Source organism: Mesoplodon mirus, assembly GCF_964341445.2.
Source record: "Mesoplodon mirus genome assembly, chromosome: 8".
NCBI lineage: Eukaryota > Metazoa > Chordata > Mammalia > Artiodactyla > Ziphiidae > Mesoplodon > Mesoplodon mirus.
Genome location: NC_138984.1, coordinates 51,930,524 through 51,948,495, shown reverse-complemented (window position 1 = coordinate 51,948,495; position 17,972 = coordinate 51,930,524). Strand labels below are relative to the sequence as shown.

At 45.9% G+C, this 17,972-nt stretch overlaps 1 protein-coding gene across 5 annotated transcripts in view; it reads right to left on the bottom strand.

The window, feature by feature from the left end:
- The window catches only part of MGAT5 (alpha-1,6-mannosylglycoprotein 6-beta-N-acetylglucosaminyltransferase), a 374,340-nt gene that overhangs the window by 269,830 nt on the left and 86,538 nt on the right, over positions 1 to 17,972 (bottom strand). The gene's annotated exons all lie outside the window — the stretch shown is intronic.

The window sequence follows — 17,972 nt, the reverse complement described above, 5'->3', positions numbered from 1 at the left end:
CCTTGGAGGTCAATGCCCACTTTGCACACAAACTTTGCTGGGCTACTCCAATTGGCCGCCTTCATGTGCATCTCCCCCACCCCTTTGGTTATGAACTTCTGCAGGGTGGACTCATACTTAGCTTATCTTGGTGGCTTCCTCAGGGACTATGCACAGTAAATGGTATGGTCTTTCTTGAGTTTTCATTAAGGAAGAATAGAACAAGAGAGCAAAGGATGGCTTAAGGGACCACAAGAAGGATTATGGGATGAATGAATAAAAGAATGAATGTGGTAGATGAATGGTACTGATGGCCCTAATTAATGGTCTCCCTTATCCACGCACCTTGCAATGAGACTCCACAGCAACTCTTATCAAGACGAGTCTTTATCCTTATCCTTTGAATCTGGACTGATCCTGCACCTTACTTTCGCTGATAAATGTGGTGGAAGTCAGGAATGCCAGTTCTGAACCTGAGCCTCAAAAGGCATTCACTGCATGCTTCTGCTTACCCTCTTAGAACCACATAAATAACCTCGGCCAGCCTGCTGCAGGAGGGCAGGCCATGTGGAAGGCAGCCCAGCTGTCCTGAGACAGGCTGGGTCCTGGGACCCTTCGCTGCAGTGCTTGCACCAGGACAAACGTCTCCTCCAGCAACAAAATACAAAGAAAATATAAGGGACTAAAAGTAACTGTGTGCATGCGCAGTTGGGACAAATTATGGACAAGATACAAAGACCAAATCACCCAACTGCCGCTTCTGGACAGCCATGAGCAAAAGCAGGGTACTGCGCATGCCCCCTGCACACAACACCATCGAAGGGGTGGGCAGATCACCTAAGCCCCGCCTCTGGCCCGACCCCCTGGACACACCCCTACCCTCACCCCATATAAGGGACCAGCTCCCCCCACCCCGCCCCCTCCCCCGGGGAGCAAGTGAGCCCGTTACTTGTTTTCTCTCCCCACTGCTGCAGCAGGGGCCCCAATAAAGCCTTGCCTGAATTTCTTGTCTGGCGTCTAATCAATTTCTGTTGATTAAGGAGGCCACGAACGCTGGTCAGTTACAGTCCCAGCTGAGACCATCCTGGACCAGACTCAGCCAGCCAACCCCCCAAACACATGAGAAGCCAGCTAAGAACAGCAGACTACCCGCTAATCGCATGAGTGAACCCAGCTGAGACTAGAACCACCAACCAACTGACCTGAGACCCAGGAACACTTACCATCTTAAGCCACTTACTTAACACTTACTGATTTAAGCCACTAAGTGTTGGTGTAGCTTGTCATGTTGGCGTGGCAATGGCTAACTGCTGATGAATGAACACTCTAACTTAGGGCAGTAAAGGGTGTCTGTCGGGCTTCCCTGGTGGTTGAAACAGTGGTTGAGAGTCCACCTGATGATGCAGGGGACACGGGTTCGTGCCCCGGTCTGGGAAGATCCCACAGGCCGCGGAGCGGCTGGGCCCGTGAGCCATGGCCGCTGAGCCTGCGCTCCGCAACGGGAGAGGCCACAGCAGTGAGAGGCCCACGTACCGCAAAAAAGAGTGTCTGTCCTGTGCCATACTGAGCACCCAAGTTCTTAAGCAGATTGTAGTCACATGTTAGGAGGCATCTCATGATCTTTTGTAAGGTATTTTTTTGTTTGCTTGCTTGTTTGAGAGAATAAAACGAGAGCTTTATTCATGTGCACTTAAATGTTTCCCAATGTTTCTTACATTTTTATAAAACAGGCTGATTTCATATCAGTCCTTACAGTCATGCTCATATCTGGAGAGAAACCCTGTTGTAAGGGATTTGAATAAAATTCTGAACAAAATATTTCTGAACTTTACAAGGGATTTACTTGAAGTTAGGTGTGGATGCATCATCACCCTCATCTGTAACACTCCCTCTGTGCATCCTGATCATCTTTCTTGAGGGAAGAAAGGGGCAGAGGTGGACCAAGATCCCACTTCCTATTCCACCTCCGGGAAGCCAACAATAATAGTAACAGCCAGCAGGTGTTCATCACCTGTATAACCCACCCTCTTCACTCACACCACCTGCCTGGAAACCAGCTCCCAATGAATCTAAACCACCATTTCTGGTGAAGATGTCAAATCCTTTTGAGAAAGAAAAATGTTTTCATGCCTCACCCTAAGTTATAATTCATTTTTTTTCCTTCGACATTCCATGTTTTTCCCCCTTCAGTCAACATATTGCCTAGTTATGTGCTCAGCATCAAGGAAAATGAAAGACGTGTCTTCTGCCCCCAGGGAACTCCAGTCTGATGGACTTAAGAGGCCCTCTTCTCTAAGCAAGAGGTTAGATAAGGGCCCAGCCTTACTCCTTCTGGCTATAAGTCAGAAATCCACAGCAGGTGGTGAGCCCCAGGGCCTGCCATCTAAAATGGGAAAGTCCCAGTAACCAAACCCGCCATGGTGGTTGTCCCAGTGGTGCTGCAGGAAGCCTGTAATCTCAGCCCCATTTCTGAAATGAAGAACTTTCATTAATGTCCTCGTGGACGGTGACTGCTTCTTCGGTGGCAAATGCAGCATCTCTCCATGATGCATTTCCTCTGGAAAGTGGCTTTCGGTTCCGTTTTTAGGTACCCACACCCACTTTCCCTTACACTTTCCCAGGGAACTCTAGCCCAGTAAATTCTCAAGGCCTGCAAACCTCAGTTTCACATAGGTAAACTGGAGGAGAAATGAGATTGAATAAGATGCTATGATATGAAAATCCAAAGGCCTGGCATAGCCCTGAGCAGCTATCAGTGCTCACAAATGATTGCTTTCTTTCCTTGCAGCTACAAAAACCCAGTTGGTACCCTACACACACACACACACACACACACACACACGCACGCACGCACGCACTCCTTCAGGCCATACTCATCCCCTTCTGCCCAATATAATGTCACATTTGTGATAGCATGGAGTCCTGAAAATCAGATCCCCAAAACATAGACATTCATTCAACTTTTAGCCAACACCACGCTGGGTATGATCAACATGGGGCCCCCTGAGGCTCTTACCAACCTCCAGGGACGTGTCTCTTACTAGAAAGGATCACAAAAACCTCCTCAACAATCCACAGAACAGCTAATGAGAAAACAAGCCACTGGGGTCCTAGCAAACAGCATCCCGTTATCCTACTGAAGTCGGTCTTCTACCAAGTCCACAGTGGCTTTATTTTCTGGCAAAGGCATCCCTGTGCTAAGCAAGACTCCTGTCATGTACAGACGAGGGCTCTGATCTATTCAGCTGGCCCTCAACTGTCAAGTACAAGATGGATGGTGCCTCCCGTCTGGAGACCTCACTCCCCCGGCTCCCACCTCCCTCATTCCCTGAGCACCCGAGATGGTCCCCAGACAGACAGCAGTAACGGCAAAAAGTAGCAGCGTAGAAAACGATGCCAAATCTGTCTTCATTCATCACCTTCCTATGCTGGGTGTGAAACTCTCAGGAAAAGAGCTGGAGAATGACTCAGATCAGCCGCTGACATAAGGCGACCTGGGTGTCTAACATGCTTCATGTACCAGCACTATTTCCTAGTCAATCTTTAATTTCCCTTCAGGATCTTCACGGGACATTCTTTAGATCATGAAATTGCCTCAAAAGAAAAACTTGGACTCCATTCTGGGAAGTAACACGACAGTGTGCTTTCAGGTTGTCAAGGGGTTTAGAACTACTTCATTTTCCTTCCTTGTAATCCTTCCATCCTGGAAGTGTATTGGGTTGCAACAGGGGAATTTCCCACTAAAAACCTGAAAATCAAGTTTGGTCTCATTGGACCTGGACATCAACAAGCTTCAGATTCATCCATCTTTTACCCGCTGAGTCTCCTAGGTAAAACTATAAATGCCCAGGGTGAGTACTAATAAATTCAGCTAGACCAAATTAAGCCAGCCTGATTTGGACCTTGTTCCTTTTTTCTGCTGGTCTCACGGCAACAAACCAAACAAATGGTGAGAACAGAATGGTATGCAATACAAGACACCAACTTCACAGGCTTCTCCCCTGCAGAACAGCTGAGAGATGGTGGGGTCCGTTAGAAAACATCAGCCTCTTCGAAAACTTCATTATGCCTGCCTAAGGTCAACATCTAAAAACAGTAAAGGTTACAACGTCCATTATAAGCACACAACAAAAGCACAGAACCAAGTCCTTTGGAATCAAACATAAAGGATGAGGTTAAAACCACAACACAGTACCAGGACACACCCACCAGAATAGCTAAGGTGAAAAGGACAGGAAATAGTCAGTGAACTGAGGACGTGGGGGAGGGGAGCTCTCACACACGGATGGTAGAAGGTAAATACAAGTTGGTATGACCAGGAAAACTGGCAGTTTTCTCATACAGCTGAGTATGCATACTCCCTGTGACCCAGAAATTCCACTTCTAAGTATATACTCAACTGCAGTGTGGGCCTATATTCACCAAGAGCCATATACTAGAGTGTTTCCAGAAGCGCCATTCAGAACAGCCCCAAACTGGGAACTATCCAGATGCCCATCTACGGTAGAACGGACCAATAAATAGCAGCATATCTACACAACGGAAGACTCTACCGCAATGAGAACAGATGGTCTACAAATATACACAATAATATGAACTTCATAACATCATACTGAGCAAAAGAAGCAAAACACAAAAGAGTACACACTCCATGAGTGCATTTACATAGAGTACGCAGAAACAGACCAAAGCAATCAGGGATAGTAAAGGTCAGGACAGTGGTGGGAAGGGTAGTGCGGGTAGTGATAACCAGAAGTGAGCCGAAAGGGTTTCTGAATTGCTGGCAATGTTCTGTTTGCCCTTCTGGCTGGTTACGGGGCCGTGAGCACTTTGTGCCAATCCATCAAGCTGTACACTTGTCATGGGTACTTTCTTGCATGCATATATGCCAATAAAACGTTCAATTGAAATCAAGGGTGCTGGTTTCTTTTTTTAAGTCCCAGCTTGCCTCAATGACTCTACCCAATGCTGGTTGGCCGGTAGGTGGAGCTAAGGTTCCTGACGACTCTGGGAAACTTACCTACCCTTAGGCGCTAGCTGGTTGTGTGCCCTAGGGCAAATTCTTTCACCACCCCCCCACGTGCCTAAGCTTGTTAAAGATTGGACAGAATGCTGACTCAGGTTTCCTCGCAGTTCTAATTCTTGAAGATTCTAACGTTGCCCTCCTCACCCATTCCTTCATGAAGTGGATCAGAATCACAAGTGGAAGGTGGCCAGCCTTCAGTGTACTGCCAGAACCGGAGCACCCGGCACTGACCCTCTTCATCTTCGAATTCAAGATTTCAAAGGACAGAGGCCCAACTCTCACCACCTGAACATCTTTGATGTTTCCAAAGCCAGCCCAATCCCTGATCAGACTAAATGGCGCCTCACCATCAAGACCACCTATTTATCAACCTGCAGTTCCAACCTGAGAGTCCAATTTGCCGCCCGCCTGTCACTTGCCTCCTTTTCTTTCCTCTAGGAAAATGAGGCGATGAGGTATATACAAAGTCATGCTTTTACCCAAGTCAGCAGCAAAGGCCCTCTGTAAATAAAGTGCACATATTCAAAAGCTTGTCCACACAAGGCTCTTCCAAAGAGCAAAACAGATCTCAATGTCAAGGAGAAGACGAGCCAAACATTCTGCACCTGCACTGACTTCCTCAAATCGGGCCTTCCTCGCCCAGTGAGGCTCAGCACTCAAGCTGGTTCATTCACCACCATCGCCCCAGAGACGTGCAAGTCTCAAGGTCTTCCTGACATCCTCCTTCTCCCCGGTTTGATGTATCACAATGGAATAATAAAAGGAGTATTTCTGGAGAAGAATGAGAAGACGATGAAGAGGAGGGACAGAATGCAAGTATAGGGGAAATGCAAGTCTTCCCCATGATTTTCCATGTAAAACAAAATCCTTGTTTTGGGGGGGAAGTTGGAGATGTTCCATATTTCCAGAGAACTCTGATTTTACATTCTCTCAAAACTGGACGAGAGGGCTTCCCTGGTGGCGCAGTGGTTGGGAGTCCGCCTGCCGATGCAGGGGACACGGGTTCGTGCCCCGGTCCGGGAGGATCCCACGTGCCGCGGAGCGGCTGGGCCCATGAGCCATGGCCGCTGGGCCTGCACATCCAGAGCCTGTGCTCCGCAATGGGAGAGGCCACAACAGTGAGAGGCCCTCGTGCCGCAAAAAAACAAACAAACAAACAAAAAACTGGACGAGAGGAGGCCCAGGAAGCAAGGTAATCATTTTAAGGTGTTTTATGTTGTTGTACAAAGAAGCCAACCCCATGTACAACCCCCCTGACCCCCAAAAAGATGCAAAAGCAAGAGAAGAGGAAGACAAGTGGCTGCTGGTGACACACAACTGCAGGACAGGCCTTGGTCTTTCCATGCACATGGACTTCATGCCAATGGAACAGAGACCACCTGGCAACGCTGCTTTCAAGATACTCAGAAAATCTGACACTGATCACAACTGTGGGGCCTTTCCTTACTGATTTGATTTTTTTTATTATTTAATTCTTTCATTTTCCCCAGAGGCTGAAAGTGAGATCAAGTTTTATTAAAACAAAGAATATTGTATAAAAATTTTAAGTTTAAAGCCCAGTCAAGAAAGGTCAAATAGATATAGAGAGTTATGTTTATTACATTTTTGCTTCACTTGGATGTTGAGTTTCATGGTCTGGTGAAGGCCCTGTTTCGACCTTGTTTCCTTAGACATTTCATATAGACATACTGTAAGTTCTTCCTTAGCTTTTATCCCCAAGTGGGACAAAGATGAAGGTTTTGGGGCGGGAGGGTTATATACATTTCTGTGTTATTTATATTGCAAATACTAGTGGAAGAAACTACACTCTTTTGCTTACTGAGAATATCAGCTTGTCCACTCCCTGGTGGACACGAATTCTACTTGCAATGTTCCTAAATAACTAACCAGCCACCCTCATAGCCGCTAAAGCTAACAGAAGTCTGGCTGATGACTTTATCTCCCTATAGGGTGCAAAACAACGGGAGGAGTAAGCATGGTCTAATACAGCTTTTTTCTGAGTGGGGGACATTTACGCCCTAGCACACATAATATCCAAACACGCTCTTGATTCTAACAGTTCAGTAATTATTTCAACATGTACACACACTCCAAATCTGTACGTTTGTATATGTTGTCAGTTTGGATGAGACCAAATTAAAATAAATGATAAATTTATTATATATAAATAAAATAATAATACATTATTAAAATAAGTTTGAAGAAAAATGCTAAGTAACTAGTACAGGTGGTAACAGGAAGATGGTAAAAACTGTGCATGAAGTTTGGAAAATACTGGTCAGCTTTAAAAAGAAAAGGTCTTGCCAAGATTCAGAATGCTCTGGTTCTACAGGCTGCCCGGCTGTGTTGTGTCTTTGGGGACCCTCCACCTCCCTTCCCCCCGCAGCCCTCGCTAGAATGACAGCAACAAGGCTGACAGGGTTAGGACAGGGTGACAAATGCGAAATCTTTTAGAAATAGAACACAAGAGCTTATTGCCTTCAAATAAGGTGTGGTTACTGTCCAGCTGAATCTCATGCACCTTTATTGAGTTTTGACACACACACCAACAGGGCAAGAGAGTAAAAGCTTAAACCTCCTTAAAACCTCCCTGAGCTGTGGAAAGTCATTCTGCCAAGCCTGCAGGCACTGACCCCCTGAGGTCTGCTTGGTGGCACCACACCAACTAATACATATCATTGAGGCCTGGGGTCTCAATGCCAACCATGCCCAAGATTCCCAGGAAGGCAGAATGTTCCAAGGTCATTCATTACTGGGCTCTCAAGATCACTTTTGAGCCTAGCAGAAACAAATGACCATTACCTCTGGTAAGCAACTATCTTTTTTTTTAATCTGTTAGTATTATCCTGGGGTTTGCCATGTGCCTCAAAAAAGCAAGCTTGATCTGGAGGCTAAAACATAAAAGTCTGGCGGGCTCAGGGAGCTGAAGGAGGAGTTTGCCCAGATGGGCAAGTTAAGTTTCCCAGAGAAGACCTATTTCTTCACCTTATATACTTTTCTTAAGTAACTGACCACTGTGCTAGGCAGAATGATGTCCCTACCCCCAGCAAAAGATGTTCTCGTCCTAAGCCCCAGAACCTGTAAATGTTGCCTTACATGGCAAGGGGAATTAAAGTTGCACGTGGAGGGTGGGGGGATGGGTGAATTAGGGGAAGAGGATTAAGAGGTACCAACTATCGGTTATAAAATAAATAAGTCACAGGAATATAATATACAGGGAACACAGTCAATATGATAACAACTTTGGATGGTGTATTATCTATAAAAATATCGAATCACTATGCTGTACACCTGAAACTAATATTTACAGTCAACTATACTTCAGTTAAAAATATACTGTTGCATCTGGAACTAAGGTTGCTAATCAGATGACCTTAAGAAGATTAGGCTGGATTACACAGGTGCGTCCACAAGGGTCCTCACATGTGGACCCTTGTCAATGTCACAGGGTCAATGTCTAAGAAGTGTCAAGACAGACGGGCTTTGAAGATGGAAGGGGGCCACCAGGTAAGGACTGCAGGCAGCCCCTAGAAGCTGGAAAAGGCAAGTCAACATTCTCCCCTGGACCCTCCAGAAAAGAACGCAGCCCTGCTGGCTGTGATTTTAGCCCAGTGAGATTCTGTATTAGTTTCCTATTGCTGCTGTAACAAATTACCACAAGCTTAGTAGCTTAAAACAACAGAAATTTACTCTTTCACAGTACTAGAGTCCTGAAGTCCAAAATCAGTTTCACTGGGTGGAAATCAAGGTGTCAGCAGGGCTGTGCTCCGCCCTCCCCACCAGCCTAGGAGACAATCCATTCCTTGGTTCCTCCAGCTTCCGGTGGCTGTGGACATTCCTTGGCTTGTGGCTGCATCAGGCCAGTCTCCACCTCCATGGTCACTCTGCCTTCTCCTCTCCTGTCTCTGTGTAATTTTCCTCTGCCTCTCTGTGATAAGGATATTTGTGCTCCTGTCTCTGTGTAATTTTCCTCTGCCTCTCTGTGATAAGGATATTTGTGATGGCATTTAGGGCCCATCTTGATAATCCAGGATAGCCTCCCCATGTCAAGATGCTTAACTTACATCTGCAAAGTCTCTCTTTCCATATAAGGTACCATTTACAAGGTCTAGGAGTCAAGAGCTTGAAATCTGTGGAGGGCATTATTCAGCCTACCACAGACCCATTTCAGACTTCTGACCTCCAGAACCGTAAGATGAATTTGTGTTGTTTTAGGCCACGGAGTGTGGTCATTTGTTACAGCAGCAATAGGAGACTAATACACCCCCTATCTCCCAAATGTGGGTTGCAAATCAGGAGACAGCGTGGGTAAGAGGAAGGAGCTAGCCCGTCCCTACTAGTCACACATCAGCATCCTGGAGGGCCTTTGTATCTAATGATGACACCCCTCTTCCCCCACTAGATGTGAAAGAATGCCAAGATTCTGAAGTAGGTGGCCAATAGAATCCTCAGAAATCACCCTTCTCTCCTCTTAACTACCAGGAGTTTCTTAAATAAACTTTATGGTAATTCATAAAGCAAAGCTTAGGGGCTAAAAAAGAACTGACATTCATTTCAGGGAATTCCTCTTCATATAATGAGTACACTCCATCCACAAATGTCAAAGGGTTTTGCTCACGAAGCCCATAATCCCTACCACAAATATAAGACAGTGTCAGACCCTAAAGGACCATATTCCTCAATTAGGAACAGCCTCTTCAGATAGCTTCCGTACCATTCCAGGGCCAAAACATCACACTTTCAAGCACCCATTCATCACTGTTCTTTCTCGGGGCATGTTATACTGCTGACTTGCTGTCATCTCTGGAGAGATTTCTATTTATCGAACTGCTCCTTTCTCACTGACCTGCCTTCAGGACACTGCAGCAATTCCTGGGTGGACTCCTGTCCCAGAACTCACCACATTGGGACACCCATAGGTTCCGTCCCCTGCCTTCTCCTCTCTGCTTTCTCTCCCTTAGTGAGTGTACCCTGGCCCACAATCTCAGATCCATACAGCCAGCCTTGACCCCTCCCCTGAGCAAACTCCAGATGCAAAAGTCCAAGTGCCTACTCCACTTGAATGTTTAGGAAATCCTCCCAATTTAGCCAGGCCCCAAACAGAGCTGCCGATGTCATACAAATGCACCCATCCACTCGGTAAATGGCACCACCGTCCACCCAGAGCTCCAGTGAAGTCCACAGCCCTCACATTCACACTCTCTTCATACCCTCCCACCCCTCGTATTTAATCCCCCGGCAAGTCTATCAGCTCTGCCTCCAATATTTATGCCATATCTGACTATTCTTCAATCCAGTCCAAGCTCCCCCTCACTTCCCAACCAGACTATGGCTACCAGCTGGTCCTTCTGCCTCACTCACTGTCGCCTCCAACCGGACCGTTAACTCTCCACAGGCGGTTCGTCATCTTTCTAAACTAGAAATCAAATCCACTCCCCACTGTGAAACGACCCAGGCCCTTCCAGCTACACACAAACTTACACTTGACCGTGATCTATGATGCACTCTGGCCACCGCCTAGCCCTCAGCCTCTCTTCCCCTTTGCTAGCACGCACACATGCTGGCCTCCGTCCTCGCCTGGAACATGCTAGGCTTATCCCACCGCAGAGCCTTGGCGCTTGCCGCCCCTCACCTGTGAACGTGCGTGCCTCCTCCAGATCTATGTGTGACTGTCCTCTTCCATCTGCGAGGCCTCGCCTCAAACATTTAAGACCCGAGCACAGCAAAAGTGACCCCTCAGTCACCCACTTTCCTACTGCCCTCCTTTGTCTTCTTCAGAACACTTAGGAGTACCTGAAAAGGTCTTCGTGGTTTGTGGATGCAGGCGTGATGTCCTTCTGGGGGAGTGCACGCTCACAGAGGGCAAGCCTCTTTACCATGGTCTCCCCAGTGCCTGGCACGTCTCAGGGGCTCAGTCAATTACTTGGTCACAAGCTGCCGAGGGCTTTACAATCCAAGGGCAATAGCAAATCATCTTAAAAGGTATTATCTTAGTCTCTGTGTTTTTTGTTTGTTTTGTTTTACTTCTTTTCCCTTTATTTTATTTATTTTTTTTTTTTTTTGCGGTACACAGGCCTCTCACTACTGTGGCCTCTCCCATTGTGGAGCATGGGCTCTGGATGCACAGGCTCACCGGCCCAGCCGCTCTGCGGCATGTGGGATCTTCCCGGACCGGGGCACGAACCCGCGTCCCCTGCATCGCAGGAGGACTCCCAACCACTGCTCCACCAGGGAAGCCCCCCTTTATTTTTTAATTTAAGTATAGTTGATGTACAATGCTGTGTTAGTTTCAGGTATACAGCAAAGTGATTCAGTCATATATATATATATTTTTTCTTTTTCATATTCTTTTCCATTATAGGTTATTACAAGATATTGAATATAGTTCCCTGTGCTATACAGCAGTCCTGCTGGTTATCTATTTTATATATAGTAGTGTGTATATGTTAATCCCAAACTCCCAATTTATCCAGTCGCTTTGGCTTGGAGGAATAATTATTTCCTGGGTTCCAAGAGGAAAAGCATCAAGATCCCCCTTCCTGCACATCATTCCCGTCCCCTCTCCGGGTTCCTCCGCTCTCTTTGCGTGTGTCCCATTCTTTCCTTCCTACCAGCTAGCTGGCTCCCTAACCTTCCATTTTATATTGTTTCTGCTTCTTCATAGAGCTCAGGGCATCACGATACTCGCTAACAACAAAGCTTTCTTTCGAGTCTCTCAATTCTTCTTCCTGAGAGGCCATCTCCCTGGCCTGGGTACACAATGAGAGCACTCGGGCAGCAATTAGAAGTTCTAGTACTGAGATGAAGAAATCCTCCCAACAGGAGGGAGACCAAATGCACCTCCATTCATTCTCTTTTAAAACATGAGTACTGACCACAGGATCCTCCCTCAAGGGTGGGAGGAGTGTCAAAACCAGCAGATGGCAGGAATCACGAGGACGTGTGAAATGAGGATTGAACGAGAATGAAGATTAGGAGGGAAACAAATCTCTGTGTAAACAACATGATTCATAAATGCCTGTACAAAGGCTCACTCTTAGGCGGAATGCTTCCTCTTGGCCACTATACAACGACTCCAATTTGTGCCACGTAGTAAACATGTTAGAAGGTTTTGCTCAAATTGGATCTAATGCCTACAACATGCCTGCAAAGGAACTACAACCTCCCTTTTCAGGGGAAGAAAAAGATGTTCAGAAAGGCACAAGGCCGGTTTATCCAGGAGGCATGGCATGGAGGGCCTGTGAAACTCTTAGGGGCCATGAAAACGCTTTCATTTTTTAAAAATAAGAAGAAAAAAAGTGCATATAAGTCCCCCTGGATACAATCAATAAAATGTAATTTTCAATACTGTAATGGAGGAAGGGGTCCATTAAACCGCCAAGGTGGCTCTGAAGAGATGGAGTGAGATTTACCTACAGCTACCAGAAGAAAAGAGCTGAGAAAAGGCCAGATCAGCCCCTACTCTGTTCCATAACACCACTTGGCCTCCTCATACTTTCAAGCCTCATGGAACCCTGGGTAACTCTTGAGTTTTAGAATGTCTCCATCACCTGAGCTTTTTGAAAATGCATTTTTTCAATGCAAGAATCATGGAACTAGATACTGTCTAGCACAGGGAACTCTCTTCAGTAACCTGTGATAAACCGTATGAAAAAGAATGTGTGTGTGTGTGTGTATGTGTGTGAATCACTTTGCCGTACAGCAGAAATTAACACAACTTTGCAAATCAACTATACTTCAATAAAATAAATTTAAAAAAAAAGAATCATGGAGCTAGAAATGTACCTTATAGGACTCACCAAAAATCTGATCATTCCTCCTGTGACAAATCCTTAGCTTACTTGCAAGACCGGTTGTTCTTAACATATTAAAACAAGTAGGCTCTGAGTGTCCCTATCCCTAGGACATCCCTTGGAGAGCCCTCAAGGCAAATAAAGACTGAGTTTCAAATAACGTGTCTCAAAGCTTGTCCCAGGACTGATAACTACATTGAAATGACCCGGCATGCTCCTTAAAAGAATGCAGATTCCAGGGTCCTACCCCCATACCTGCTGAACCACCAGGGTTAGAGCCCAGAAAACTGCATTATAAACGAGCAGCGCAGGGGATTCTGACCTGCTGTGGAGATTAAGACCCACTGTACTTACTGGTCAGGAGCCCAGATGGGACAAACTACTTTTTGCACGGTTTCAACATTTTCTAAATTTTCCCAGTACACAAATATCAGGTACAATGAACCAACAATATACTTTGTTTTGTTCTCAACTTTACCACAAGCAACTAAGCATTAAAAAAAAAAAAAAAAATCATATGACTGACGTCAAAGCTACTTCTGGAATATGAGTCACCAAATCAACCCCGTATTTGGAGCTGTTACATTTATTGGTGATTTTTACCAGTACGTACAGGGATCTGATGACATCATTTCGTCTTGTTAGTACAGTGGGGCCCAAGCATTTAGATAGTAAAAGACCTACTTGATTATGCATTACTTTCATTTCTCTTTCACGTTAGTTAGAAAATTGCATTGATTTTTTTCTTCCAATTATGTGTGCCGGTAGGTTCTATCATCTATGACTTGCGTTCTACGTGGCAAAGAGAGCGTGACAAAATAACTGTTAGAAAGGAGACCATGGGCCTTATAGGATAAAGTTGGACTAAAGAAGAACCTGGCTAAAATGTACTCTCTGAGACGTTGATGCTCATCTCACAGGTAGGGGGAGGTCCCGAAGGACATTTCCCACCCAACCACTCACGCACATACAAAAAAGAGCTGGGCTACAGGGGCTGGCAGCCAGAGCAGATACCTAGAGCAGCACCTCTATCCAGGAACTGAGCCCTGGGCCAGCCACAGGGCAGACAAGCTCTATGACAACACTATAAACATGAAACTCTGGCACGTGGTCGCTGGGGCAGGAGGCCAGGGATGGGAGAAAAGAGGAATAGAGAGATGAGAGTTCCTGGCAAGTCCAGGTCCTTGGGTTGGGTGGTTTCAAAGGTGTTCAATAATAATCAATCACAGTGACAACAGCAGCAACAGCCATGATGACGATGACACCGGTTGCATATATTCATTAGTATCGATCAACTACTGTATCACAGAAAGGAAAATAATTAATTTAGCAACGGTATCACAAACCCTGGCAACCTGCACTACAGACAAGAAGCTACATATTAGCACAGAGCGGTTTAAGCCTGAGAACTCACGGGCAGCTTCACGGGGGATGAATAGCCACTGTTCTCATGTTAATAAAAAGGAAAGAAAAAAAAAAAAACAGGCGCTTGGCATGGGGAGCACGGCCTCCTGAGCACTGTGTCAGGCAGATAAAGATGCTGGCACCTGGCGGCCACCAAGGCCACCGCAACCAACCATTCTGTTTTCTCATTAGCATCGTGCAGCTGTTACCTCACTAGACAATAACACCCGTCTCGAGGGATCTGACAAGCACAGGTCACCCTGAAGACGAGGGGAGACAAGGATCTGAAGACAAATCATAAAAATTGTTTCACCCTGACTGGAGCTGTCACAGGTCGACTGGACACGGCAGAAGATGGGGACTTCTTTTCCGAGTGGCCTCCGGAGGCTTCGAAGGGGCATTTATCTGTCTACTCTTCCCCCCTCCCTCCCCATCATCCCATCTTCCCTCCTATCTGCTGGTTCCCTAACAGAGAATATGCAAAGAAAGAGGCTTTTCAAATAGAAGAGACAGAGGAAAATAATCTGCTGATTATGGCCAAAGCCTAAGAGAGGACTATAATCTCCTACCCCACTCCATCATCTCAGAAGAGCAGACAAGCCCCTCTTTGGTGCCCCCAAAAGACACATCTTTGTGCCCCCCACTGACCCCTGGACCTGCCTTTACATTATCACTTAAGACCTCACTGTACCTATTGCCCCAACTATGTCAGAGAGGCTTCAAGAGGGCAAAGACCACATCCTCTCCATTTCTCAGAAACAGCACCATGAGTAAGATCAGGCACAAAACAGGTCTTTAATAAAGATAGTTGAACAAATAAATACAACAGATAAGCTCCCCCAAACTGAAGAGTAAACCCACTTTTTGTGTTCAAAATCCAAAGTAGCTTATGGGAAACTCAGGCACTGACGTGACTTAAAGTGCATGGATGTGCTTTCTTTTTTTTTTTTTTTTTTTTGTTGCGGTACGCGGGCCTCTCACTGTTGTGGCCTCTCCCATCGCAGAGCACAGGCTCCGGACACGCAGGCTCAACAGCCATGGCTCACGGGCCCAGCCGCTCTGCGGCATGTGGGATCTTCCCGGACCGGGGCACAAACCCATGTCCCCTGCATTGGCAGGCGGACTCTCAACCACTGCGCCACCAGGGAAGCCCCATGGATGTGCATTTTATTATGCTATATCACACATGACCTTTATGTCTTTATGAGACCTTTATGTCTTTATGAGACCTGGTGATAATTTACAGGAACAGCAGAGGAGGAGATAGAAAACTTTAGGCACAGCCCCAAATGGGGACAGAAAAGGGAAAGGCAGGGACAGAAAGCCAGCCATAGCTCTCAGAATGGGGATAATGATGATTTGCTCCAGGCATACTTTGTTCAATTTCTCTTTTCTCTCCCTCCACCGGCGAGTCAGGAAAGAATATTAGTTAATATCCACACAGGGACAGACAGGCAGTTAGAGTGGCCCAAACTTTCCTTCCCATAGCACCTCCACGAGCCAATATAATCACAAAGTACAGATTCTGCTGTGCCAGATAAAGCCCTCGGTTGTGTAGGATGAATCTATGAAGGCAGTGAGGATGGCATGGCATGTCCCTTCTAGAAAGAAAATCAAATGTATAACCTGGGCACTTAGGTCTCAATGTCCACATGCAAGTAAGTAACCCAGAATACTGGCCCTGATAGAAATGTGAGGCCATTGGTACAGCTTTCCTTAGCAGGGCTGTCCTCTCTATTCCAATGATTCCCATTATACTGCAGGGAAATCCGCAACCCCTTACCCTGGCTGTATGCCAGGTCTACCTCAACCTGGCCTCCTGCCATCTCACCAACCTCATTTCATCCCACTCCATACTTCCCGCCCCCGTCCTTGGTGATGAGAACAGGGCCCAGTGCGTAGTGAGTGCTCAACTATTCCCTCAATGAATAAATACATGGAGAAAGGCTAACAGCCAACACAGATGACACTGAAAGACATTTGACCTGTACCAAATTGGGTTTATCTGATTACATTTAGCGGGTGAAGGACAAAGAGTGGCTAAATAGAGAAGAAAAAGAGACCAGTGGTACCACTAATTGGCAACAACCACCCTGGTCCAGGAAGAACAGCTGTGTCCCTGCCAAGGCGGCATCACTGCAGAGATGAGAGAAATTTCCAGAAGAACTCACAAAGGAAGCCGATGTCAGGGGACCTTCAGACAGCCCTGTCTGAAGCATTCAGGCTGAAAGCTGCATTCCCTTGGCAGAAAATCTGTTGAAACCCTTCAAGCATGACTATTAGCAGTGTCCTTACCAAGGTCAGTCACCCACATATTTCTGGAACACTTCCCCAAAGTTGTGACTTTCTCAGCCTTTACTGAGGAGGCCGGGAGGGTCAGCTGAAATACCCATCTTTGTCCAGATAAAAGGTTTACTGCTATTTGCCAAGTCCTATGTAATCAGCTCTTAGTTTCAGAGAAGTTGACCTAAGACAGAGAAAAAACAAATCCCAGGTATTCCAGAAACATACTTCTAGTCAATGGCTTTAATTACACATGAAGTGTTATGTTTGCCAAACTAGGGAAGTTCCTTGTGGGCAAAGATGTTCAATTCTGCCATCTGCTCCACTTCAACAAAAACAGCACCCAGTAGCTACCCAATCAATACCTACTTCCCTCAAACCAGCAGGACCAATGAGCAACAATGGATACCAGCCATCATGCAGAGCCATTCCTGAAGCAAAGGATTTTTTGGGTCACCTTCCCAAAGTTGAAAGTTCAAATAATAAGGGAGAAGACTGGTGGGAATGTGAATTGGTACAGCCACTATGGAGAACAGTATGGAGTTTCCTTAAAAAACTACAAATAGAACTACCATATGACCCAGCAATCCCACTACTGAGCATATACCCTGAGAAAACCATAATTCAAAAAGAGACATGTACCAAAATGTTCATTGCAGCTCTATTTACAATAGCCCGGAGATGAAAACAACCTAAGTGTCTGTCCATCATCAGATGAATGGATAAAGAAGATGTGGCACATATATACAATGGAATATTACTCAGCCATAAAAAGAAACGAAATTGAGCTATTTGTAATGAGATGGATAGACCTAGAGTCTGTCATACAGAGTGAAGTAAGTCAGAAAGAGAAAGACAAATACCATATGCTAACACATATATATGGAATTTAAGGGGGAAAAAATGTCATGAAGAACCTAGGGGTAAAACAGGAATAAAGACACAGACCTACTTGAGAATGGACTTGAGGATATGGGGAGGGGGAAGGGTAAGCTGTGACAGAGAGAGAGAGAGGCATGGACATATATACACTGCCAAACGTAAGGTAGATAGCTAGCGGGAAGCAGCCGCATAGCACAGGGAGATCAGCTTGGTGCTTTGTGACCGCCTGGAGGAGTGGGACAGGGAGGGTGGGATAGGGAGGGTGGGAGGGAGGGAGACTCAAGAGGGAAGGGATGTGGGAACAGATGTATATGTATAACTGATTCACTTTGTTATAAAGCAGAAACTAATAAAAAAAAAATAAGGGAGAAGAAAAAGCGAAGGATTCCAGGTAAACTCTAAGAAGAAAATCCTGAATGACTAAGGGAACAAAACCACAGAATGAATGATCAAACAGTTGGAAAAAAAAAATCACAGAACAATGACATGAAAGAGTTGTTGGACCAGCATGCACAACAGGGTAAAAGTCATCATGTTTTTCTCAGAGATTTAATCCTCCAGCCCCACAGAGTGAACGGAACAAAGAGGTACAGGCTACTGGCTTT